General features: G+C 41.1%; 1 protein-coding gene across 4 annotated transcripts in view; it reads left to right on the top strand.

Annotated features, from left to right (window-relative positions):
- Positions 1 to 25750, top strand: part of STARD13 (StAR related lipid transfer domain containing 13) — a 294142-nt gene that overhangs the window by 196376 nt on the left and 72016 nt on the right. Inside the window, exon 1 of one of the 4 annotated variants that reach the window (XM_033084329.2) lies at positions 24420 to 24569. The exons of the other annotated variants lie outside the window; for them this stretch is intronic. The gene's annotated coding sequence lies outside the window, so the exon portion shown is untranslated. Of the gene's footprint in view, positions 1 to 24419; positions 24570 to 25750 lie in introns of those variants that run through there. 4 annotated transcript variants of the gene reach the window in all.

Raw genomic sequence — 25750 nt, 5'->3', positions numbered from 1 at the left:
TAGTTAAAAATACAAGTTTTATATTTGGGAGCCTTTGTTGCTGCACATTTACAAATCAGATGAACACTCATCTGCAGACACACTCATGAGCAAAAATAGCACGTTCCCAAGTGGTATCATTTGGGGAGTCTGTAGTACAAATTCCCTGGCAGCTGGGAAAGCAGGACAGAGTGCAAGGCAGCACTAACAGAGCTTCTGTGATAGAGGGGAACTCATCACAGCCCTCTAGAAGTCCCCTTGAGGGCCATGTGCTGTTCTTGGCAACAGCTGACCCCACAGGGACATTGCCGGACTGGAATCAGGAAAATTTCCTAGTTTTGTAGTGTTAGGATGATTTACTTCATTCAAGGTGTTCTCAGATCTTTTTCCTTTAGACAAAGGTGGTTTCTTGTCCACAGCTTGTTCAAGAATTAACTACAGCAGTGTGGCTGCTTGGGAACTCTACACTGCCACATCACACATTTGAGTGCATCCTCCCATAATTTTAGTTATTTAAGCACTGTAATAATTAATACATGTGGAATTAAAGCTCACTGAAGGTAGACTGAATAAGGATTCCTGTCTACCCCATGTATGTTCTAATACACTTGCAATGCAGCAAAATTCAGCTATATAAACACATAACATATGCTCAATATGCCCTAAATAGCTCTGCCACATGCCATGAAGAAGATGAAATTCATTTATGCAAGAAATTCTGTACTGCTGACTTCGCCCATGAGAATTTTGGGAGTGCTCCAGCAGCAATGTATCCATCAGTCAGTCACCTGTTTCCTTCCTCTCTCCTGCAAGGTTTATTGCCAGTTCCACCTGTGAATGTCCCAGCTCATACCCATTCGGGAGAGTTCTGCCCTGTGGACACCCAAGGATAGCACTTCAAGCAGCATAACAGAGCAGGCTCTTAGCTCCTTAGAGCCTTCAGCAAATCGTGTGACAGTTTGTTGTGGGGCTCTGTGGCTGTCCCTGCTAAGCTTTTGGGTAACACACTAAAGAAAGACCTTTGGCTGTGCATACTCCCTTTAGTTCTGTTATATATATATGTATAGTTATATAGCTATGTTGTGTCTCTAGCTATGGCCAGGTGCAGAGCCAGTGCACAGAGACAGATTGTTCTGCAGTGGGCTGTGCCCTCCTTGCAACATGATGTGGATCCAGTCTAGGAGGAATTTGTGGGGTATTACAAAATGGCTTGTGACCCAAGACAGGAATGGTGAGATCATGAGCACTGAGGGACCTCTGGGACAGCAGCTGTTGCCTGTTGCAATCCCTGTGGCACAGCTGCATGCAGACAGGAATGTCTGGCATGGAGGGAGTGCACCAGTGAGGGGATTACATGCTCATGGAGATTAAGACAACCATCAAGTAGTTTTGCATAAGGCTCTTGAGGTTAGCCAGAGGCAACCATGCAGATGCAAGTTTTGAACACCATCCCAGCCCAGAAGTTAGGTGCCATCACTACACTGTCACAGGCTCAAAGATTGGTGTTAGAAGTCAATAAGCAGTGATCCTGTGGGGATTTGAGAGAAGACCCAGGTATGATGAACTAGTGGCTAGTATGTAATATACTATTTGCCTCAAGAAAAGTTAGTTTAGGTGAGTTGGGCTGATGGTGGCAATATTTGCTTGCCTTGAGGAGCACATCAGCAGAAAGGATTGCAGATGTAAGGTGGCCCCAAAAGCAGGTAGCTGAGGTTCTGCTGGCAGTGTGTGGTGCTGACGTGTCCAGGAAGTCTGGCATTTACCTGCTTGAGGAGAAGGAATCTCCTTTTGCTCTGAGAATAATTACCTTTCTCAGTTGTCTGTGCCATCAGTTACCTGCTGCTTTTGTGTATGAAACTGCATCAAGGGATAAGAGCAAACAGAGGAAGAAAATCCTATTCACTGTTTTGTGGTGGAGAGGACATTTGTCCAACTGAAGACTCAATGGTGGTGCTACAAAAGTTCCAGTGTGCTCAGTGTCTTCAAATGCGCCCAGAAATTGCAGTTTTCCTCACTGCAGCCACTCAGTACCACTACAGCAGGGGATGCAATGCTGTGTGATATCACTATTGTTTATTTTTACACTGTTTATGTGTCCCTATTTGAGAAATGTGGTTAAAAGCTCTAGATACAGGTTTGTGCCTCTTCTTTCTTAGCTAAGCTCTCAGAAACTGGTATAGTTTTAGGTCATAACATTTAATTGAAAAGTAAGTAAGCATTAAAATACCAACATTCCAAGTGTCCTCATAACAACTAAGTGGCACAGAATAGGCAAAAAAATTGGGGAGTGCAGTGTCCTTTGTAAGCTGAGCACCATGAGGTGAGTGATGATGGAAGAGGAGTTTCCAGCAGGGACACTGCCATCAAACACAGTCTGTAGAGACAGGAACTCTGTATAAAAGCCTGTCCTAATTGTCTGATCAAAGCTTCCTGTCAGATTCAAGTGCAGACCTTCTCCACCTAGGGTCTTTGTAGGACAATGTGTGTGTGGTGGGGGGAACAAGTGGATTCAACAAGTGCCAAGTGCGATTTGTTTAATATCAAACCTGCTGTATGAGGTTAGATGTATGTGCCAATGTCAAATATCTTAAACTGAGTCCTAAGTACTGATACAACTCTTTCCTCAGGTGCACTGTCAAAGTTAGGCAGTGTCTAAGTTCAACAAGGCTTGTGGATTATAGTGTCTTTGTAATGAATATCATTGCATTGTATATTAACTGCCTCAGCCATGTCCTATTAAAAATTTAGCTTGCTATTTCTACAGTAAACAAGATGATCAAGATGATGCTTGCTTTGCAATGGATAACACAAACTAGTTCTTGAACACTGGCCGCAGCAAAGGCTTGTTTGTGATGCGTTTGCACATCAGGGTTCAGCTTTGTGCAGATTTTCTTTGGCTTAATAAGGATTGAATTTGTGCCGAAGCCTTTTCTTCAGTGAGCCACTAAGAGGCTCTCTTTCCATTACCCTGCTGCTTATTTTCACAAAACTTGTAAGAGTTTAATACCTTTGAACCATCTGTCCCTCCTTCAAATCAGCCAATTCATTCAGAAGTTATTGGTGGGGGTAATAAGGAGCCTGACACAAGAAAGGGAGACAGACTAAAAACACAAAGTCTGGCCACGTCAGTGGCTTTTCCTTAGGAAATCGGTCTAAACATAGATTGAACCAAAAAAATCTTTCAAAAGGTCTTTGTGGACTAGATCTCTCTCATATAAGTTTCTCCAAGTTTTGTATTAAAAATTGGCTTATAAAAATAGGTAGAAGAGAATTTCACCATATAAATGGGATCTTTCTCCCATTTTTCAAATGCAGTATGAGAGAAAGCTCAAAATAGGCCTGAGACTAAGAAGTGATATTGTACAAAAAGCACCTGCTCAGTTGGAGGAACTGTCCAGCTATGGCAGTGGGGTCTGCTCAGAAACCTGCAGCTGATGGACATGGACATTTGACTTGCCAGTTCACAGACCTCTTCTGCAAGGCCATCATTTACATTTCATATTGTTATATCTGTCCAGGAGCTCTGGCATTACCTGTCAAGTTTAAATCTGCTCACATTGAGTCTCTTGAATCAGCCCATGTCAGCTCAGGGAACAGTGCTATTTGCATTGCAGCCACAGTTCCATTGTTTCAGGCTTTCAGTAGTCATTTGACAAAATAACTTTAGTGCTTCAAAAAGCTTACAGTAATGGCTCTAACCCTTATCTTGGTGCACTGTGTAGAGTTCCACCCAAACAAAGGAGGTTATGTTGAGCAACTGAGTGAGTCATTGTAGGTTCCAAACCGAGCATAGGCTTAGGAACAACATTTGGTTACAACAGATGGGAGGAGCACATGCTAAGAAAGATATAACTATCAGCAATTGAAAACATAGCAAGACCAGAGGCAAATGATATGTACATATGGCTTCTGTATGAGTACATACACAGTATTTCTTCCACACTCAGTAATTAAAAAAAAATTAAAACATTGCCTGATGAGAAATTAGGTTTCTCATGCTTAAAACTGGTATATAATTGCATTAGATAGTAAAATGAGACTATCATATAACATTTGTCTCCACTTTCCCTGTAATAGGGACAAAGTATTCTTAGGGCATAAATAGCAATGGACTTTAGTCATAACTGAATAGTTGCTTCATTATGTTACTGTACAACAAGGAATACTTCATGACCACATGGAAAGCCCATGCCCAGGATTGATTAGGAATGCCTGATAATCCCACAAAACAGGTCACCAAGTGTCACTGGTTGTACTCCTGGGCATCTGAGAAACAGTCTAATGCTGCAAAAAAATCGGAATTTTCATTGTGTGTTTGTTATATGGGTTGTGGCTACCATATCAAATACCCTGTATGTGGATCAGATATCGTGGTGAGAGGTTGAAGCAAGCTGGGGCTTTTTTCCCACTAGGGTCCCATGTCAGGATCCTAGAGGCCCATGCATTAGGTGACTCACCAATATGTACTTTACCCTTTGCTTACCTGTTTGTCATCTTTACACTTTCTGATTTATTAAATTATGATACAACACAGTGGAACAAATACAGTAAGACAGTCTTTCAGTATTAAATCCATTTTTTAATAGCTTCATGCCTTGAAATTCATTTAAGATCTATATCACCACCCAGGCTGAATCAGGCCAGAGGCATTGGGCGTATTTACCCAAGCATGGTGTCTCAGGAACAGGCAGCCCTTCACACCAGATATAAACATCTCTTGCCTACTCCTGCAATAAGAAGGTGCTTTCATTCAGTGGCAATAGCTTAACAGGATTGCAAAAGCTGTATGTGCCAGTCATCCCATTGCAAGGTAATTTCTAAAGACCTGCCTCTCTGTTGTGTCTCATTTGTGGAAGAAGCCGTCACACAGCTCATCAAAGTGAATTTAGCCCCATTTGTACTTGCCTGTCAACTGTCTAAGCTCTTGTTTAAGCATCTCGCTTATCACTCCAAGGAGGTACTAAAGGTTATTGTAGTCCTGTCCTTTTTAATTACAGCTGGACAGTAGTTTAATAAATGGCAACAGAAGTAAACAAGTTTCAGAATAGAAAATGAAAGACTGTATTATACTGGAGCTGTTACTTAGCATCCCACAAATCAGTCAGCTGGTAGCTATAACATGTTACTGCCGAGGACCTGCATTAGCAGTAGCTTTGTTTCCAAGGCTTTGATATATATATATATATATATATATATCTGTAGTCTTTGCTACCTTGTTAATATTCACAGGATGAGAGAAATATAGCCATGAATATCTATCTAGCAATAGACCATTTCAGAAAGACACAGAAGCATTGATTTCTATTTTGTAGTGTTCAGTGATTAATTTCCCCACACCAGTTGCCATAATTAAGGCTCTCTATCCTGAATGTGAACAGATGATAGCAGACCACAGGCAGGGGTTTGATGTGCAATGAATAAACCCAGATTTTACACCCAGCTCCCACCTTTCAGTGGAAGTGAAGAAGATGTGTGTGTATGTATGTATGTATGTATGTACATATATAAAATCAGGATGGACACAGATGTTTGTGGTGCTGACATGGCCGGGAGTCTGAATTATTGAAAACCTGGGTAATTAATATTTTCTGACAGTGTGTGATGACTGAGAACCTTTCTGGGGCTTGGCCATCCACATACTGGGGTAGATGCAAGTAGTCAGGGGTGCTGAGCAGAGCCAGAAGTTGTCACATCTCCTTCAGAGAGGCTGGGGATAGAACTGAGTGTCTCAGACTGTAAATTAAGTACTTGCTTTGGATATTCCATGTCACTCTTGTTTCCCACACTAACCCAGTGAGAAAATCAGGCAGCTCAATGCTGTTCTTCATTACTTTTATTTCTTATTTCATTTCTTCATGTCTTTGAAATAGGATTTTCTTCTAACTTGGAGTATTCCTTGGAGCTCAGTGAGAACTGGGAAATATTTTCCTAATACTGAGCAATTACAGAGCTTTTTGGATAGAGGTACTGTGAAAAATCATGTCATATGTGTGTCTGGTTTGAGAACAATTAAAGTGTTTGGATTTACATTTACATGCATGAAAATCACCTTTGGACTGAGATTAAGCCCAGAAAGCATCAACCCCAAAGGCACTATCTTGACAGAACTTCTAGGAAATGTAAATGAGGGTTAAGAACTGAATTTGTTGTTGAGCAATTATCTTCAAAGCAACTAACACTGAACTAATCTTCTGCAGAAAGTGATGAAGCTCTCTTGGTTGGGAGAGGCAGGCTGCAAAATCCTCTGTTAACTGCAGTTGTGTGATATGCTCAGTCTTCAGCAATGGAAAAATGGCTGAGAATAGGTAGGATGAATGAGGAACACTGGCTGGAGACTCGGATTTGTAGAAGGCTTGCAGCCAAAACTCCTCAGTGAAGCAACGCCTGGTAGGAAGGGTTGCATGGGCAGACCGGGGGTGGTTCTTTGCCTTTGGAGTGTGAGGATCTTCCCTGACGCCTTTTCCCCTCCCAGGATGATTTAATTCAGGTTTGAGCAAGTAATGTCAGTGCCCAAATTCATGTTCAGACTCATGTCCATTCTCAACCACTCTGATGAGCCATTTGTGTGTAAAATGACAGGCTGGGAGTTCTGCCTTGTAGTACGTTATTAGAAAAGAAGGGAGTGTCCCCTGCTTTCAAGAAGAGAGAGGCTTCCTTCATGTTTTATTCATCACTGAAGATTTATTACATCCAAAGAAATATTTTTTTTCTTCTTGGGCTTCAGCTCTGGAAAACTACAATGCTACATTTTCAAAGCCAATTTAGTTCTTGTGTAAAGTTTAATAGAACAACTATGTTAGGGACATCTCTCTGCAAGAAGTAGTACTAATTTAAAAAACTTGGAAATCTTGCTTAAGTTTTATTTCTTTTTTATGATAAGAAAGTGCTAAATGTATATAAAAAAGACAGAAATGCCGATGTATATAATTTGAATGGCAATGAGTAAGAGTTAAATGTATGCTTGCTTTTTAAAGATAATAGAATTATGCTTCCTGCAAATTAGGTAATAGAAATGTGATTAAGGAGCTACTGCAGTTTTAAAAAGCCTTCTTGTTGCAATAACAAAAACAAAACTTTTAGCTTGGTTTCATTTTAATGGGTTGATCAGCAATTAGAAAGTTAAAAACAAGTTAGTACCCAGCTCTGTACCTATCCTGGGAGTACAGTTGAGCACTCAAAGCATGACACCAGAGGAAGAAAATTGTAGCCATAAACTGGAGGCAAAATCATGATTTGTTGCTGGATCTCAGTGTCTCTGGCCCTGGTCTCAGTGCTGCCCCCTTTCCCAGTATCTGGCATTCAGTGATTTGTTAGTTTCAATTAAGTCACTATAAAAAATGAGTAGCTTGAGGGCACTGGTTTATTACTGGTATCCAACTCAGTTTTCATTTACTAAATGACATTCTGAAAGCGTCTATTCTGAACATAATCACCTTAGGGTATGCACTGAGCACAGCCCTGGATGATTCAATTATTTCTGAATGCTCTTCTCTCCCCAGAACATAGGGCTTTGCACATTAGCAGCATGTTTAGTGTTTCACAGTTGTTCTCTTTGCACTCATCAGGATTTTCCCAGGAACAGGCTGGAGGTATACAACTTGCTTCTGCTTCTTGTAAACATCTAACCATTATGTCTCTCCTCAAAGTAGCTGACTTCCCCAGATGACTGTGTTATGTGTTGTATGTGTCTATATATAGATATGGATATCTATAGATGATAGATATAGATATAGCTATAGATATAGATAGATGATACAGATACAGATATAGATATAGATAGATATAGATGATATAGATATAGATATATACATAGACATAGACATAGACATAGACATAGACATAGACATAGACATAGACATAGACATAGACATTTGTTTCTTTTCTGTGCTTTCCCCTTACTGATTATGAAACCTTTGCATATTTCTCCTAAAGTTTGATTATGAAAATTTATAGGACATGCTTTGACACATGAATTGTCAGACAAAATACAGTTTCCACAGTTTTCTGGGAAGCTGCTGTGGAGAATCCTAATCACTATCAGCACATGTTGTTTCCAAAACTGTCCCATATTCTGCAGGACAAAAACAATCCAGACCAAGAGGAGACCCACAAACTACAGCAAGTCTGCAATTCACAGATCAGAGCTGTCAGTAAAATTGCAGAGCTGTGACAGTAAGTTATATAGATGAGGAAAAAATGCTGAAAAGAAGGAACATGTCAAAGCCCACCCATCTTTTCTGAAGGGACATCAAGAGTGAATGTGTTAACAAGTGCTGAACTTCAATATTTTTGTCTTGTACATTTTTCCAAATTTCAGTTCATTTCACAGGCAATTTCTTAATAACAGGACAACAGTCACTGGCTGAACTGCCATATATTTGAGAGTTTCCTCAGTCATCAATGAAAATCAGAAATATGCATATTAGCTAAGTCACTTATCAGTAGTTATCCAATGTGATTTTGTGCGCTACTCTCTCCTGACCCCCCAGCTGCTGTGGTTCCATTGCCAGTACTATGCTGGCATATCCCATATCTCTGAATGGGCATTTCTCCCTCCTGTCTAATCTAGGTATATGAATCAAATTAAGTTTGAAGTCTTTTTGCCCTCTGCTGTGCTACTCAACACTTCAGCCACCTCAGCTGCCACAGTTCATTCCAAACACACACCCCAGAGTATTGCTGGGAACGCTGGTATTTCAGTCTATCAAAGTTAAACTCTCTCAGGTCTTTTGTGTCTGGGAGATGTGATGGGCTTGAAACTTTTAGTAAAAGCTTGCCAGATTTGACAGTATTCCAGTGAACCAATGTGTCTTTCAATATCTCAGCTGGTGAACTGCTGAGGAAGCCAGAGCTGCCAAAGTCCCTTGAGCTGATGCAAGGCCAATTCTCCAGATTCCCTGTGTCCTATTCACCATCCTGGAAATCATGGCACAGGCTTTCATACTTGCTGCTCAGGGCACGTCTATTCATATGAGGGTCTTCTGAGTTCACAGACTGAAGATAAATGACCTCTAAACACCTCAGAATTGCCAGGCTTGGAGCTCATGATAGCTGCTGGCTGCTACTGGTGTTGCTGTTGTCAGCGACCTGGGTTTTGATTTCACGTCAAAGATTGTGTTGTTGCATCCTTGTCCTTCAGCTGGGAAATCTAGAGGCATTAGCAAAGGCCAGAGCCAAGCACTCTTTTTCTGGTGTTTCTGAAGGGTGAATATGTTAGAATTCCATTTTGGAAGAAAATTTAGAAAAATCACCTTTGATCCTACAGAAAGTGCAACTGAATTTCTGCATCTCCTGCATGTGTCAGGTATTGCAGACACTTAACTTTTCCAGCTGTTCAACAACACCAGAGTAAATGGATGAACAGGAGAAATCAGTATCTGAGAGCCTCAGGACCAACAAAAGCTTACGGAAGGTGGAAGCAGAGATGGTCTTACTGATGACCAGAAAATCCATCTTTGTTTTCCTATTTTCTAACTTGAAAATAGATTTTTATTTATAAAAGAACATGAATGACATACTAATTCTCAAACGATGGATGTTTGCATCCACTCAGTCTTGGAAAACAAAACTGTATTACAGCTTAGCTTCTATTGCTTCTGTAGTGCATGTGCTGTTGCAAAAAAAACTGGTATACAAGAGGAAGTCAAGGCATAAAATATCAATTGAGACTTTGTGAAGGCATTGTTAAAATCTTACCATCTGTGAAGGGGTGAGGTTTACTATTTCTTCCATCTGCAATTCAATGGACTTGTACCAATGCAAATTTGATTAAATCAAAGGGCTAGTCACTTCCAATTATTTTTATTAATGACCATGAATATAATCACTGTAAACACGGAGTTTCTGACACTTAATAGAAAGGTTTGACCTTGTAAAGCTTAAACTCATTAGTTCATTTAGCCTGGCCTCCTGTCTATCTAATGTGTTGAAAACAGAATTTGGTTGCTTGGCTTCAATATCCTTCCTAGAAATTCACCCTGTATTGACTAGAAGACAAAATTTTTTGAAAAATATAATGTATGAAAATCATATGCCTAACTTCTAATTTGAATTTTTCTGACTTCACATTTCAGACATTCTTCTTGTGATTTCTTTCTGGAATCGAGAGATTTTCACTGTCAGATATCACTGCATTCCGATAGAACTATTTATCAAGTTTTGGGTTTTTGGATAGGCAAAATTACTGCTCCACACTGTGCTATTACTTTATCCAATACATAAATAATTCCTATAGCTGTCTTTGAAACCTCTCAATTTTTTTTTTAAAAAAGGGTGTCAAATTTGTCCCCAACATCCTTGCCTGTTTATTAGTTCCCTGACATATCTTTAGGGATCAAATTACATAGCATGTTTTCCACAGCATTACACAGCTATTTCTTCACCCAGACCATTTTGGAATCAATGACTTCATGATCACATCATCTTTTCAAAGGATGCAGTCACTCACCTGAAGAAGGAATGAGTTTTACCTCCTAAGGGCAGGGGCTCTTTGGATGGATGGAGGGCAGGCAAGTACGGGAAAGCTGCTGATTATGGGGAAGAAAATTGATTCTAAGGAAAGCTTTAAAATCCCTTTGTGGATGTCCTGGGGTGGTATTTTGGATTTTGAGGTTGGCAGTTCAGCAGTGTTGAAATGAAGGAGCAGGAAGAAGGAAGGAGTTGTGGGTGGGAGTGAGTAGCACACACCTCCTATTTGTCGGGATGGTATCCTGTGGGGGTTTATTGCTCACAGTGTGGATGCACAGTGATACTGCCCTGGAAGTGCTTCTATAATATTTTTAGTATGTTTCTAGTAACTTCAATTAAAAAAAAAAAGGTGCATTTTAGGTGGAAAATCTCTCTTACATACATTCCAGTCAGAGTCAGCCTCTTGAAAATCTATTTAAAGAGCAAATCATGGGGCTCTGAAAAGAGAGGCAGGAAAATCTTAAAAGCATAAAATTCAGTGATTTGGAATAAAGGAAGCTTAAAACAGACAACATCTGTTGTTTTCAATCCCATGGGATTTTCTGCTCTTTTTTTTTTTCCTAAATCCCAGCCCTTAATGAAGAGTAATGTCAGATTTAGAAGGAAAAAAAATGATTTATACAAAATTAGAAATGTGTCTGGAAATCTGAAATCCTTGAGTATGTAAGCCAGTGTCTGCTCCAGATCTGTCTTTGCTAAGGGAGAGAGGTCCAAGCATTGTGTCATCACAAAGTTTACAAGTGCTACCATATATTTAATCAGTCTACAATGGGATAAATATATGTTGGAGAAAAAGAATTTCAATTTAATTTTTAATGGCCAAGGCCAGATGCAGAATTGGACCCAGAGGCTAAGTGGAATTGATATGGCATATGCCATAGTATAGGTTACTTAAAATACTTCTGGAATCACACAATTTCAGAGGAATGCAAAATGTTTCAAAGAATAGCCAGGGTTTTTAAGATATTTCTAGAAATAGCTTTTTATAGTCAACAGGTTTTTTAATACTTTATTTCAGCATACTGAATAGATGCATATGTAAACCACTTTCTGTCAAAATAACTTCTCATATAAACTTTGTTTTCCTAAAGTTTTGGAAAACTTTAAAGCAGTTCTGAGATATTGAATCAACATAACAATGTCTTAACCATGTAATAGCTGGCACTGCAGAACTCTTCAAGAATCCTGTGCTTTCTGCTTTTTCTTTTAGAAAAGGAAGTGTAAAGGGAAGGAAGGTATCTGAAAGTAGCTACAACACTTCACACTTTCTATTGCTACAGGTATGAGAGTAGCCTTTTGGTTTAAGTATAAGCTCATCACATGCATTGACATATTTTTGTACATTATGCCATGAAGCCAGACGAGGAAATTGCTGAATTATTTCACAATCTCTAAATAAACTGACCTGCTATGCAGTTTTCTGGCTTAAGAGAAGAATTAAGTTCATTGTGCAAAGTAAACCTGAGCTTTTTGCCCCAAGTACATCCCTGAAAATTTAAATTCTATCCTGCTTGTGAGTAAAAGTTCATGCTCCCTTAACTTTGTGAGGGAGACCAAGGACAAATCTTTGGATGCCTTGTTGGCAGTTGTCCTGACTGGAGGGATCTGTCTCTAAGTTACCACTATTCCTTGCTCAGCAAGTTGCACTGATCACAAGTGCCACCAGGCCAACAACCCTTCCTCATCTGAAAATCCAATCACCATTCTTTTTTAAGTTACATACCTTGCCTATGTCCTTTGTTGCTGTTGCAACCTTTCAGCTGGTCTTCAGAGTGCAGTCCAATTGCAGTTATCTTCTTGCACAAGGCTTTGGCAAATGTGATGTGTCATCTCTCCCTGCCAGATGCCTTGACATCCACACAGCGCTGGAGCTCTTGTGCACCCATTCACAAAGACCTGTAAACTGCAGGTCGTGTTAGGGAGCCTTCACTGTTAGCTGTCCAGAGGTGCACAGCTGGGCTGCTGAAACTCTTTGTCATAGGGGAAAAGATTTTGAAGGATGGCTGCATGACCTCCTCAGAGATGGTAGAGCCATTGCATTTCACTCCCTGGACATGTGCAGGAAGAACCATGCAACACAGCTCTTTGCTTATAGCCTCCCTCTTCCCCCCAGTAATTATAGCCTTGTTTGCCAGGCCAAATGAAGAGCTGGCAGGGGGAAATGCACGTGGGGCTAAGTCCTTCCCTTTGCACATATGTACTGTTACATGCCTATAGCAATAATAGTTCTAATTTGTCCGTGAGCTGCACTTAGGAGTTCTTTCAAGGTACACGTCTCCCTTAAGCTCCTTCACAGTGCATTTACAAGCAGCATGTATATGGAAAGAATTCAACAGCTCTGGAGTGCATCACAGTTACATTTGTTAAAGTAGTGTGTGTATGGGCTTTTTTGTATAAAGCAATGAATAACTTAATCATGTAACTTCAGCTTTGATTTCTATTCTTATTAATGCTGCTACCCCATTTCTGATACAACTGAGTTGCCGTGGTACAAGGGAGGATTAGCTTGATTCCTAGCTTTATTAATGATGCTGATACTATTATTTTATTAAGGTTCTTGTTATTTTTGCTTATCTTGGACAGCTCTGAGAGGTTTTTTGTGCAAGTAAAAAGAAGGGGTATGAACTCTGTGGTAAATCTACTGACTCAGTTTAATATTGACAACTTTATCTGGACTTAAGCCACTGTATATAGGATCCAAATCTGAGCTGACTTCTGACTGTGAGCATGTAGGATTTGTTGGGTTTTTTTTTTTTTTGTATGTGAATTTGGTAGTGTTTCAATGTTTGCAGTAGTCTTGTAAGTCTAGATGGTGTAAGGTTCATTCACTGTGTGAGCTGGCCATCTGCTCTCAGTAATTGCAAATTCACTTCCAGTATTAATGAACTGTTCCTGTGTTCTTGCATTTCTCTGAAATGCCTCCGGCAACTGTTCCTTCCTCACATGGAAAAGTCACAGCAGCTGTGGGATTCACAAGGACTTCAGTGCTTGTCTCTTGCTACACTTCTGGCTGCAAACCACAAAGTGCAAATAACTTTTCTAACTGCCTAATAACTGCAAACCCATTAAGTCTAAATTCTGTGACACCAGAAAAAAAAACAACAAACCACTTGCTTTAAAAGAGCCCTAATGGGATTAGAGACTGTGTGAACACCTGGGGTTGCTCTCAGGACCGCCTAACTGGAACACATTAGAGATAAGGACCCAGCTTTTCCCCGAGCATTAGCCAGAGGGACTGCAAGCTGCCCAGTGGAGCTGTGGCTGGAAGTGTGAGGTGGAGATGTGCTTCCACATCTCCAGGCACCCCCCTCCCTCATAGTTGCCTTCATAAAGTGGAAAAACACTTGTGCCACTTCCCACATTTTTTCTTTTGCTAACAAATCACCAGAAAAAATTTGTCTTCATTAATGCAGCCAGATCTGTCTTAAATTTATTTGCCCTCCTTTGATAAAGGACCAATCCCAGCAAGAGCCCCAGACAGTGCTTTGCACACTGCTCCCAGCACAGTGGTTGGGTGTGCAGGGTGTGCTGCACCTTCACAAACTGTGTATTGGTCTCCTCCTGCTCTGGAGCTGCTGTCACAGCATGAGCTCTGCTGTGGCATCCCTGGTGCTGCCTCAGGACGAGCCAACTGCCACAGGCCAGGGATCTCCATCACGTCGTGCTAGGAGGGCTGTCAGCCTCAGCCCTGCAGGGCAAGGGGCATCAACCCAAACAGCCTCCTGCACTGAGGTACTTGCCAACAGCTGCCACTAATATCCTTATGGAAATCAAAAGCCAAAATCCTCTTCTTCCACACTGAACCATAAAATGGCTGTCCAAGGACATAGTGGCACTCACATTTTGCATCATACCTTAATGCTTTTGAGATGTCTGACCACCAGCCAGAAGGTACTTAAACCCACATTCCCCAGTGTTAATAGAATGTTTCACCACAAGGTTGCCAAGTACTTGAGAACAATGCAAGACAAATAAATACACATTTTTACTAAGGTCATTGGTTTTTATTGGGCTAACCTGAAATTTCATTTTAAGAATTGTGTGATATTTATGCTGTTTAATGTTCTGTGGCAAAAGTGTGGAACATGACAGAGATTGCAGAAGACACAAAAGTATTTAACTAATCCAGATGGCAGAACATAAAGGAACTTAAAATGGGACATAATTAAGATAGGTGTATGCACAGCACAATGCCAGATGAAATTCAACATTGCAAAAAGCAGGGCAATCAATAGCTGTGAATAATAAGAAGAATAATCTGATCTACATTGACCCTTAATAGTTTTCTAGATAACCTGTCACAAGCTTGCAAGAAGACATTTAGATGTGATTTCCAGCCTTAGGCTCTGTAGGGGCCATTTTCTTGTGCCTCCTGTGGAAGTTCAGGTTTGATGTACTCTCTTAGAGCATAGATTTGGGCAGGTCTCCTCTCCTAATTTTCGTCTCACAGAGAAGTGAGATATAATCTCTGAGTAACCATTTGGAGTTAAACCGGAGAAACTGAATATTGCTTATTTTTGTTATACTACTCCTATGTGTTTCTCAGCATACTGAGAAACACCCTCGGATTTCTTCCCCACAAACAGCCTCCACAGTGTTTTCTGTGCACATGTGTTTGTTGCTTCAGTTTTCCAGCAAACACTGCTCATTAAATTTCCCTTATGCTTGGCATCCTTTCTGTTGACTGCTGCAGCTTGCCAGGCTCCAGTGAGCGATGTTCAAAAAGCACGATTAATTTTAAAAGTGACCCATTAAATTTGGCTACTCATTGTTAATTTGGGCTTGTCAGAAAGCTACAGAGGAGTAGCTTCCCTCCAGCCAGCTGTAGCTTCTCATTTTTCTGATCATCCTCCTCATCCATCTCCTCCTCAGGTTTCCAGCTGTTTGTGAGCGGAGCTGGCTACCCACAGCAGGTCCTGCTGCTCCCACTGGCCTGCCAGGACTGGGGTTCCTCGCTGCACTAAGTATTAAGATTTTAATGTCAGGGGGAAAAAAAAAAGTCTCCTTTTTGGTGCTTCCCATTCCTCATCTCCTCTTTGCTGGATTGTGACAGCCAGGGCCAGGGCAGGCATAAGAGCTTCACGGCCTCTAGTGGGGAATGGCCAGAGCTGCAGAACCTCCCAGGCACTGACTGCCATGGAAAACCGTGCATTTTGTAAATGGGGGTGTGTTTACCCTGGTTTCCTATGGAAACAAGGCTTGTGCAAACACCGACTCTGATTCCAGGTTGGTTCGGCAGAGGCGCAGGGATTTCACAACCGGTGCCTCCAGTTTGTGTCAATAGGTGTGCCCGCATCAAGGGGGAATTCGGTGTTTTCTGACGGCAAGATTATTACCATACAAGGCACCCAAAATAATGGTATCAGAGAGGGTTTGCATCTATGGAAAAAGCTGCTTTGAAATCCCTTGAAATGTGAGTCACATTTGCACGTGCGCCCATAGAAATTCTGACCTTTAATTTAGTTTGATAATTTGAGACTTTAAAATCATGTCTTTTCCATGACACTGTCAGATAGTCCTGCTGGAAAGGGAGAGGGGAGACGCCAGGTTACTGGGACTACCCAGACCATCACAGCACAATGCCAACTTTGTTGCTTATAAACCTAAACTGGTGCTTGAAAGACCCAAATCTTGTATTTTCTTTCTTTCTGTTTTTAGCTTGGTTTATTACAGCAGTCATTAAATATAGCAAATAAAAAGGAAACTCAGATATGGATTCTTCGTCAGAATTCAGTGAAGCAGTTTCCATATGACAGTAGGAACAAAGGAATTAATTTAGACTGCTTAAAACTTTCCTGCAAAGTGACTGCACATGTGATACCTTTTCTTTTGTTTGTTTTTGCTTGTTAAAGATGGGAGAAAATATATGGCTGGACTGCAAGCTCACTTTCGGTTAATCCAACAAGCAGTCCTTCAAGTGAACAAACGGAAATGTGTTGTCTCCTTAAACATCTTGCTTCTTGCAACATTTTTGTTTGAAAACCTCTTTGTCAAGTCAGAGGTTGAATTCCTTGGTTTACTTAGAGCATCCAGAAATATTTTTTGAAGTATAGTGAAATGGATTTAGATTGAAATTGTAGGAAGTTGATCTGTAAGTGTTACTGAAGTGGTTAGGATGGGATTTTCATTTTAGAAGCATTTATTTCTCGTGTGTTGCAAACACTTGAAATGACAGAATTACTGGTAATGGCTTTTCTGAGTTCATACCACAAATGCCAAGCCTGCAAAGACTGAAAATGACTCACATGGAACCATTCTGCTTTGTCCTTGGATACAGAGTATCTCACAGAGGTTTTTTTTACCCTCTCATTTTTCCTAGAAGTGATTTTTGAAAGCAAAACCACAGTGTGGCCTTTTAGTGCTAGGAAGTCTTTGTTGCTTTTGCCAAGAGAGGAGGACAAGACCAAGTGTGGCATCATTCACCAAGTGTGGTATGCAGAAATAGGTCTAATTGGGACCATCTTAGGAGGTAATATTGTAAGTTAAATCAAATATTGCTGTCTCTGGCTCTTGTGAAAAAATCCTTTCTGTTCTCTTTACTAATGCTCTTCATTTCTAAAACCCAGTAGTGGCCTCTGTCTTGGCTGCGTTGGTTGTAAATGATAGTCTCACATGTCTGGGTACCTTCCCAGCACTGACATACATAATCAAGATCCTTATATCAAATCTCACTTTGCAGGAAATTACTTTGGGAGAATCCATCATCTTCTTTGCCCAAAGCTGCATAATGTACTGCCAGTTTTTGTTTTTCTTTCATTTTTCCCCCTCTGTAAATCATGATAAAAGATCTGATGGATGATGGTAATAGAAATATGATTAGTAAAGTTTTTTGTGCATGTGTGTGTTGAAAGAAAATGAATTTGTCAATAGCATAACTGACCAAAGAACCAAATGTTATATTTTTTTGATTTCTGAAAGGTCAGGAAGACAATGTTGCATACACCTCAATCATGCTGAATTTGGCTCAAAAAGAATCTTTGCATGTTTAGGAAATAAATTTTATATAATGAAATAGTCACCAACCAACCTCATTTGCTTCCTCTTCAGTCAGTGTGCAGATGAGAGAATCACACACTGAGGGGCATTGCTTTCGTGGAGAATTCACGCCCATTCTCCCAAGTGCTTGTTCAAAATAAACATCTGATGTCTTGATTACAGCCTGTTAAGCTCCAGAGCAGTTCCTCAAATGAGTTGTCAGGATGTAAGCAATTTTTCTGCTGATGTTTGATGCAGGGCTGTGCAGAAAAACTTTGTCTTTTCTTCCTGACAATTTTCTCCTGTGATAAGAAGACTGTTCTTAATTTTAGCAAATCCCACCTTAAAATCTCTGAAATGCATGGTACTCTGTGAGAGTTGTGAGGGGAGCTGGTTTTGTTGTAGGAGGTTTTATGCATGTGGATGTGGACGTGAAAGTGGAGGTGCTGGGACATTTGCTTCCTCCCAGGCTCCAGTCTGCAGTAGTAAAGGTAGTAAAAAACTTGTACCAGGAGAACTGCTCTGTGGAGAACTCTGCTTGTCTGTTTTCCTAAGTACGGCTATTAATTTTTTGCATGTAAATGTGGGAGCTGAGTTGCCATGGGGTTTTTAAGGCCTAACATCCTTCACTCAACAAATACACTTTCTTTGAATGGGCTTTCAGATGCTCGGAATGTTCTGGCCATAATTTTAAAATGCCTGCATTTAGGTCCTGTTATTTATTTCTGATCTGGAAATGTATTTTGGTCAGGTCTTAAGAAAATTAGTATCAGCACATCAACTTTGAGATTCCATATATCCTATGGAATTACCTTGATATATTTGACATAGTCTCAGATCCTGCTTGCTCATAAAGAGATGTTTGGGAGGATAGCACTCTGCTAACTACCTGAAATAGTTACAGACCTAACATTGAGATATGATGGTGATAAATCTATGCCTAGTGTTGTGACACAGTCAGCTGCCTTAGCTACAGCTGCTGTGAGAGACAAGAAATTTCACCCTGGGCAGTGACCATACCTGTTACAGAAACTTCAGCAGCCCCGCTAGAGTGACATTTGGAAAGAGGCCCTTGAAGTTTTAGGCAGTACAGGATGTGTTCTTGGCCTTTTTCTGCTCTCCAAGCCAGTGGTGCTCTCTAACACTTGGCTGTGTATTTGTGGAACACTCTGTTTCCACATGTATTAGTGCTCGAAACCATTAAGTGTTCCACAGCCCTTTTACAAGAGGAGTAATTACATCCTGTTGGCAGAAATTACTCCTGCTGTTTAATTTGGAAACCATATTCTTTGCTTCCAACCTTGTGTTGTTGCACAGCAGAGTGGCTACATTTTCTGCCCAGGGTGGTGGCACTTCTCTCTGATGTGTGTAGGGGATGATAGCCATGGTGGTGCTGTCCCTCAGGATCACATTTCAGGTTTCACTTGTCTGTAAACAAGTTCATTTTAAATGGTGTAGGCATATAGCTTCAGAAATCCAACTTTTATTCACAGCAACAAAAATATCTTTTCTAGCTCTCATTTCTCTGCACAAGGGATGCTGGGCCAGCCCCCAGGTGCGTTGGGTCTTGAGGCAAATGCTGATGCTGAACTTTTCTCTCTTACTGTGTCCTTTTAAACCCTTTTATGTACAGAAGGAAAGTAGCACTGCAGATGATTATTGTCTACTAATGGTGTTTTTAATTACTGATTTTCAGGACACCCAATTAACTTTCTGCTGAAGACAAGAATTCTTTTCCTCCCTTGAAGCAAGCCAGTGATTCATATTTTAATATAGACTTCTTAAAGTTTTGACTCACACAGCAATTCCAAGAATTTTTATTTCTGAACTCTTTGAAGCATTTTAACATACTAATGAAATACTGTGCCTGTGTCACTGTGGCAAGTAGCACTTTTGGGACCTTTGCCATGTTTGGTCACACAGTGTCCCTTGGCAGGAGGGTACAGCTGCCCTGTCCCAGACCCAGCCTGAGGGGCACAGGGGCGAGGGGGAGGTGACACTGAGTCGGGCAGCATGGCACTCCTGGTCCTTGGGAAGGGAAAAATACTGGGAAACACTGCTGTAGAGTGTTTGGAATCAGGATGGAGTTTATCAGTTGGATCAAACCAAAGGGAGTTGTGTTGTGCCAGGCTCTGGGAGCCCTGCTTTGCCCGTGGACAGGCGGGAGATTGGCGTCCTTCAGTCACCTGATGAGTAAAGCAGAGAGGCGCTGCTTGGCTTTCCTAAGTGAGACTCGAGCTGTAGAGTCCAGAGCGGAAAAACATTTATGTTGGCTATTAAAGGGAACACATGTGACACAGAGGTATGCCATGTTAACTCTAGAGACTTTCCAGCAGAAGAAAGACTAAATGAGGACCAAGTATAAATGAGAAAGGTTTTTCTGAAAAGTTAGGTAATGCATATTTTGATTTTTTAAAGAATGTGTTTAATGTTAAAATGCAAAAGTGTATGACTTTCTCATCAGGTGGTGATAGCACATTTGTCCTACTTTACGTAACAACCTCAATACTAAATGAATGACAAACAGTTCAGGATCTCTTTGGGAAATGGCAGTCAGCGGTAAGAGCATTTACTGTATGAAAGTTGCCCAGGAGAAAATCCCCACTCAACACGTTACTATTACAGTTTTTTGTTTTAGATAGGAAGTTTTCAATTTGCTTTTTCATTTTGATTTTGCCTCCAAATATCCATTTTGATGCAGTTTCAAATAGTAATAACCCAGTATTGTTTTTACTTTCCCCCTTGTCTTCTTGAGGAAAATGATGCAGCACTTTATTTTCCCTCATCTCTATAACTTACCAAATTCCATCATCTTTAGGAAAAAATATGAGTATGTTTCTAGGGGAAACCTGAAAGCAGGGTTTGTCCATTCCTAGTAGCACAAAGTAAAACCTTAAGTTCCTCAAAAAAAAAACTTAAGAACCTCAGGTTTTCTTCCAGAATCTCACAGGATTAGCAGAGGACATGCAATAAGAAAGTGTGATGAAAGGAAGGGGCCATGCAGTGGGGCACTGGCTCCACATGCCCTTCCTCTCCAGGCAACTCAGTTTGCAGTTGTACCATGGTTATCAGTGGCGTGGTAACGTGACTAGGGAGCAGCAGCAGGAAATGTTGGCAGAATCTGGGAGGCTGGCAGTTGGGAGCAACAGAGGAGATCAAAGGCTTGAGTGTGTTTGCAGACTGGAGAATAATTGCAAGTCACTCCTGAAATGTGGGCTGGCAGTGCAGCCTGCCCGTGGCTCTGTCTGGTAGTGTGTTCCCATGGGAGAGGTGAGTACATGGCTCAGGGGGACACATCTGCAATGCCGCACTCAGTTCTCATTCCTCGTGGTCCAACCCCCATTCGGCTTGCATCAGAGGATTCAGAAAAGCTGGTAGAAGGGATGGCTTATTTCAGCAAAGGAGACTGGAACAGAACTGTGCTCCAGGATCCAAAGATCTCCTGGCTGGTCTTGTTCCCTTCAAATGGATGGTGAAAACTAATGAGGCAAACTTGAGCTGCACAACCCAAGTGTAGCTCAGCTGTGGAGAAGTTTCAGCTGAAAATGGATGTTCAGACTATCAGAGAAGGAAGGCTGCAGACCAGTGGTGCAGAGGATCTGTAGGCAGACACAAGTGCTCATCTTCATAGATAAGCATCTTCACCTTGCTCGTCTTTCCATCAGTGTCCTCATACCTGCTGTTTCTTTTCAAAGAATTTAAGGCTTTGCCACATCTGTCTAGAGTCTCACATTCTGTCTTAGCAAAGCAAAATCTGACAGTAAGAAGAAATAATGTGTTTTTGAGTACCTTAGAGTTTTAAGATGCAAAAGGCAAGGCTTTTAGTAGTTCTATCTACCATATTATAGGCAAATACACTACAGTCAGGGTGCCTTTAAACTGATAAAAGTTTTCCCCAGACAGACTCATGGTAGAAGACTTGACATGTTAAATATTTACAATTCCCAGAAAGAGTTCACAGCCAAACCGACAGGGCTATTCTGGTTGCATGGAGAAGTCTGAGCATTTCTAGTCACAAGTCACTGGAGGGAAATGGCAAGTCATTTATTCCTTTTTCTTCCCCTTCCCTAGGTAGTTATAGGGAGCTGAAACCATTTGTGAGTTTGGTGTGCCAGCAGGGTCTCAGCAAATCTCACAACCATCTCCAAGTGAGAGGGAAGTGAGGGCTGCACAACAGTGACAGGAGGAACTATCCCACTGTCCTTCATCCCTGGGACAAGATCTACACTACCAAACAAGGGAGAGTGAGGGATCCACAGCCAGGGAACACAGACAGACTGCTTAGGAAGAAGTTGGTAGAAGTGGTCCAAAACAGGGACCAACAATGTAGGAGATTGTTTCCTGGGACCTGATCTCGTTCCATGGCCTTGGGTTCAGCCATACTTGGCTGCTGTAGGGCTCTCTTCAAAATTAGCAAGTAGTGTGGCCCAATTAAAAAGAGAAAAAGTCCTGATAAACCATCATCTGTGTTATCACATTTTGCTGCCTTTTTGGGGATTTACTCTAGTTTGAGGGTGTGAACTGAACACTCACTAATGGTAGCAGCACATCTTGCTTTTCATCCCCCAAGAACTCAGTGCACTTCCTGGAACTAAAGAACACAGAGAATGATGTAGCATAAATATATTTATTTTCACCCGCAGCAAACTCTTTTTCTTGTTATTCAGGTGATGGCCAGCAATCTCAGGACAGAGAAAGAGCAAATTTTGACCTCTGTACCATAAACATTACTCCAGACAAACAAAAAGCTCTATAAAAGTCCTTGGAAGATCTCCATCCATATAGTGCATGTCACACCATGGTATTGAATATTTAATCTCTTTGGAAACCTTTCAAAATTCTGTTGTTATTCAAGTACTACTGATGGGTCTCAGTTATGGATTTCCAAGTACATTTTAAAGGTCAAACAAGTAATTTTAATCGGTTATATGGGTTTTTTTGACAGCTGATAAGTACTGAATGTACCACAGCACCTGGAAAGCAGATTTGCTATATTTACCGTTGCATATTTTGATTAGGTGTAGGGATAGTGCTCTGCCCACACTCATTTCACTCTCCATCATCAAATTACTGTCACTGATCAACCAGTGCATCCACAGGAGAGCACTGTCGTTGCAGCGCTTCTGATCTGAGTCACAGCTTGGACAGGAGCCCAGGACCTATGTCTTATGGCTGCTGGTTAAGAGAGTAGTAACTGCTTCAGAGTGGTGTTGTCCTTGGCTCAGAGCATTCCTGGCTACTTAATCCATACTGCTTTCTCCTGGGCTGCCAGGCTAGTAGGCATTTGGAAATTATTCTGGTGTGGTTGTTCTGAAATTCTTGTGCGTAGGTCACTCATGCCATGGTGGTGGAGATCACAAGGTGACAACTGACTGTCCTCACTCACTGTGTGCAGAACTGAAAGCAAAGAAAGTGAGAATATCTTCAAACATGCCAGTCATGGACTGGGAGCAAGGCTTGAGCTCGGGTGCTGTGGCATCAGCTTCTATCAGGTGAACTACAGGGCTGGCTGCAGTGCTTATGGGAGCAACAGTACCTACGGTGATGAGCAGAAAGGCTGAGCAGCCCCAGAATGAAGCAGAGGAAATTCTTCAGCTTAAGGGAAAAAGACACTCAAATTGGATCTGACAGAAGCCCACAAAGTCATCTATCATGTGGAAAAACTTGGGAGAATTGTGGGGCATGTAATGAAGTGGTCAGAGAGTCAGAATAAATGCATAAAAGTGCTTTTTTTGGTGTTTTTCCACTGCATTTTTGTAGCATGGTAGGGTAGGATGAACAAGACTCCAAAAGGACTGAGATCCACTCATGGAAGACTAGTGACGCAATAGTCCAGCTCCAGCAGCTGGCAGGAGAAACCCACAGGGCCCAGTTTGCTGGGGGTTGAGTGGCACACTTAAGGAAGAGACACTGCTGGCACGTGCTGCTCTTGCACACTTCCCTGATTGGAAATCCAAGGAGCTCTTCATCAAGGCTACAGCAGCAGCTCAACTGCTCTGCAGTGTGGGCAGCAGTCAGAGAAACTCATGGGCCACCAGGACACAGGCAGCTGTTAGTAAGGAAGGAGTTGGTTTTAGCCCTGACAACACTTTAGCTGGGATGCAGCTCTCACCATAGAAAAACCCTAAAGAAAACACCAGGATTTCACAGCCCATTCAGACTGTATCCAGATCTGCACCGTCATTTTTCATTTCCACAGCACAGTTTCTTAAGATCTGGAGGGTGGAGGATTAGAATAACTAACAGTTTACAAAAACTCAGCTCTGTTTTGCTGTTTTCATGGGAACAAAGTTCGTAGTGCTGGTTTTATGGTAACACCTTGCTTTTATATTCCACGCTTTGTTAAACATGGTAATGAGCTCAGTGCTGTGTACTGCACTTAGTGCTGTGCAGAAAATAAAAGTATTTCCTGCCCACACTATAGAAGAGCTACTGTGATGGTAAAGTCTCTTTTCAAGCTTAGGGCTGCCAGCCTAAACAGTGAGTACACTGGGCTAGTCTGTCAGAAAGCTCTGTACTGCAAATGTAAATTTATCTTTGTAAGAACGACAAGCTCCTGTTCAGAGTGCAGCACTATATAAAGCAGTTCACCGAGGCAGTAGGTTTTACCATATCCCCCCACCCCCAGAACAGAGAGGAGTTTTGTATTACATTAATCAGCATCTAAGCCCTGAAGGTCACAATTATCTGGCCACTATTTTTCAGTATTAGTGATTTTAGTACATGATTAACTTTCATGTGTGCATCATTAAAATGAGGAATTGTTTTTGAAGTTTCAAATAGAGCAGCAGGTCTTAGCTGTAGTATTTGCCATACTTGCTGAGCCACTCTTAAAAGGGATGATTTATAGAAAATCCAGCTGTGAGTTTTCGTTTCTTCAAGAGCAGGAGGCGGGACTAGAAACCAACCTAAAACCAAGCGGAGCATTGATCAGAGTAGAAATGATGTAGAGCACAGCTCCGCAGACAACAGCTAAGCATCGTGCAAGTATTAGCTGGCAGCGATAAGGAGGCGGAAGCAGAGCTCGGTGACAGAGGAGCCATCTGTCAGGAGCTGGGAATCTGATTTCAAGAGAGCAGAAAATGAAGTAAAGAAGAAAGTGATTTTGGTTCAGAGGTGCAGTGGGAGCCCAAGGATATCTGTGGACAGTAAGTTTCTATACTGGAACAGGGATGTTTAATACAACTAATAGTTTGAAAGGGCTTTTCAGCTTTGAGAACAGACATAAGTAGCTCCTGTATTAAGTAGCTTATACTTAAAGTTTTTATTTATTTGTAAGATGTAAATAAGCTTATCTGTTTGAGGTGGCTTGTTTAAAAACTTGTAAACAAACTTTAAAACTGCTGGTGTCCCTTACTTCAGAGGGTGTTTTTTTGTTTAATAAGGTCACCTCCTGTCGAGGATAAGATTTGTTCATAACCTTTCAGAAAAATATTTTAGAAGAAAAGGCTGTTTTGGCCCCAGCTGCGAGGTGAAAAAGGGTAGGCAAGAATATTTTTTCTGGAAAGGGGAAAGGAGTTCCCACCCAAATAGATCTAAACTAACTGGAACTACAGTGTATAAACACCCCGGGGCTAAATCCTACCCTCAGTTACACTGATGTAAGTCAGGTTTAAGTCTACTGTAGTTAATAAAATTACTCCTGATTTAATTAAGGATAGAATTTGGTTGCACATTTCTTAATAATGAAAAAGCCCCATGGTTCTTTCCAAAGTGCATTTTATGTTAACAGATTATTAAGGACTTGCTCAAAAATACGTTAAAATTAATTGAAAACTCACACTGTGATGCATCTTTTGTCATATACTTGTATCCTTCCCTGAAATTAGCACAAAAGCCAGCATGAGATATTGTAAGCAATCCTATTATTTCTTGTTAGCAGGTTCTCAGATAAGGTTTGCATTGCTTGTAATTTCATGCTCATTTCACTTCAGTGGCTTGTATTTGGGGTGATATGTTTTAATCCTAAAAAGGTTTGTGGAACTCCAGCTGGGAGTGATAAGATGATATTATCTGTAGCAGAAAAGTGTCAAAGTTCTGTACAAGACCCCAGACTGTCTGATTGGGAGTGAAACTGTTCTATTACAAATTGTAAAGAAAAATTACTCTTGTTGCTGTGGTTTTAGTGTACGAGTTAGAAGCAGAAGCATTGGCTGCTGACTGAGAAAAAAAAAACCAAAAAGTAAAACCCACTCACTATTATGGCCCAATATGGATGACAAAACACTGTAGCATGTGTGGGAAAATGGCTGCAGTCCAATGTCTGGAACCATTTATCTTCTGGTAGAGTCTGGAAGATGACTGTTTTATGTATTTTACAGAAATCCCT

Source organism: Catharus ustulatus, chromosome 2, assembly GCF_009819885.2.
Source record: "Catharus ustulatus isolate bCatUst1 chromosome 2, bCatUst1.pri.v2, whole genome shotgun sequence".
NCBI lineage: Eukaryota > Metazoa > Chordata > Aves > Passeriformes > Turdidae > Catharus > Catharus ustulatus.
Note: the sequence above shows the minus strand (reverse complement) of the source record. Positions and strands in the feature narration are given on the sequence as shown.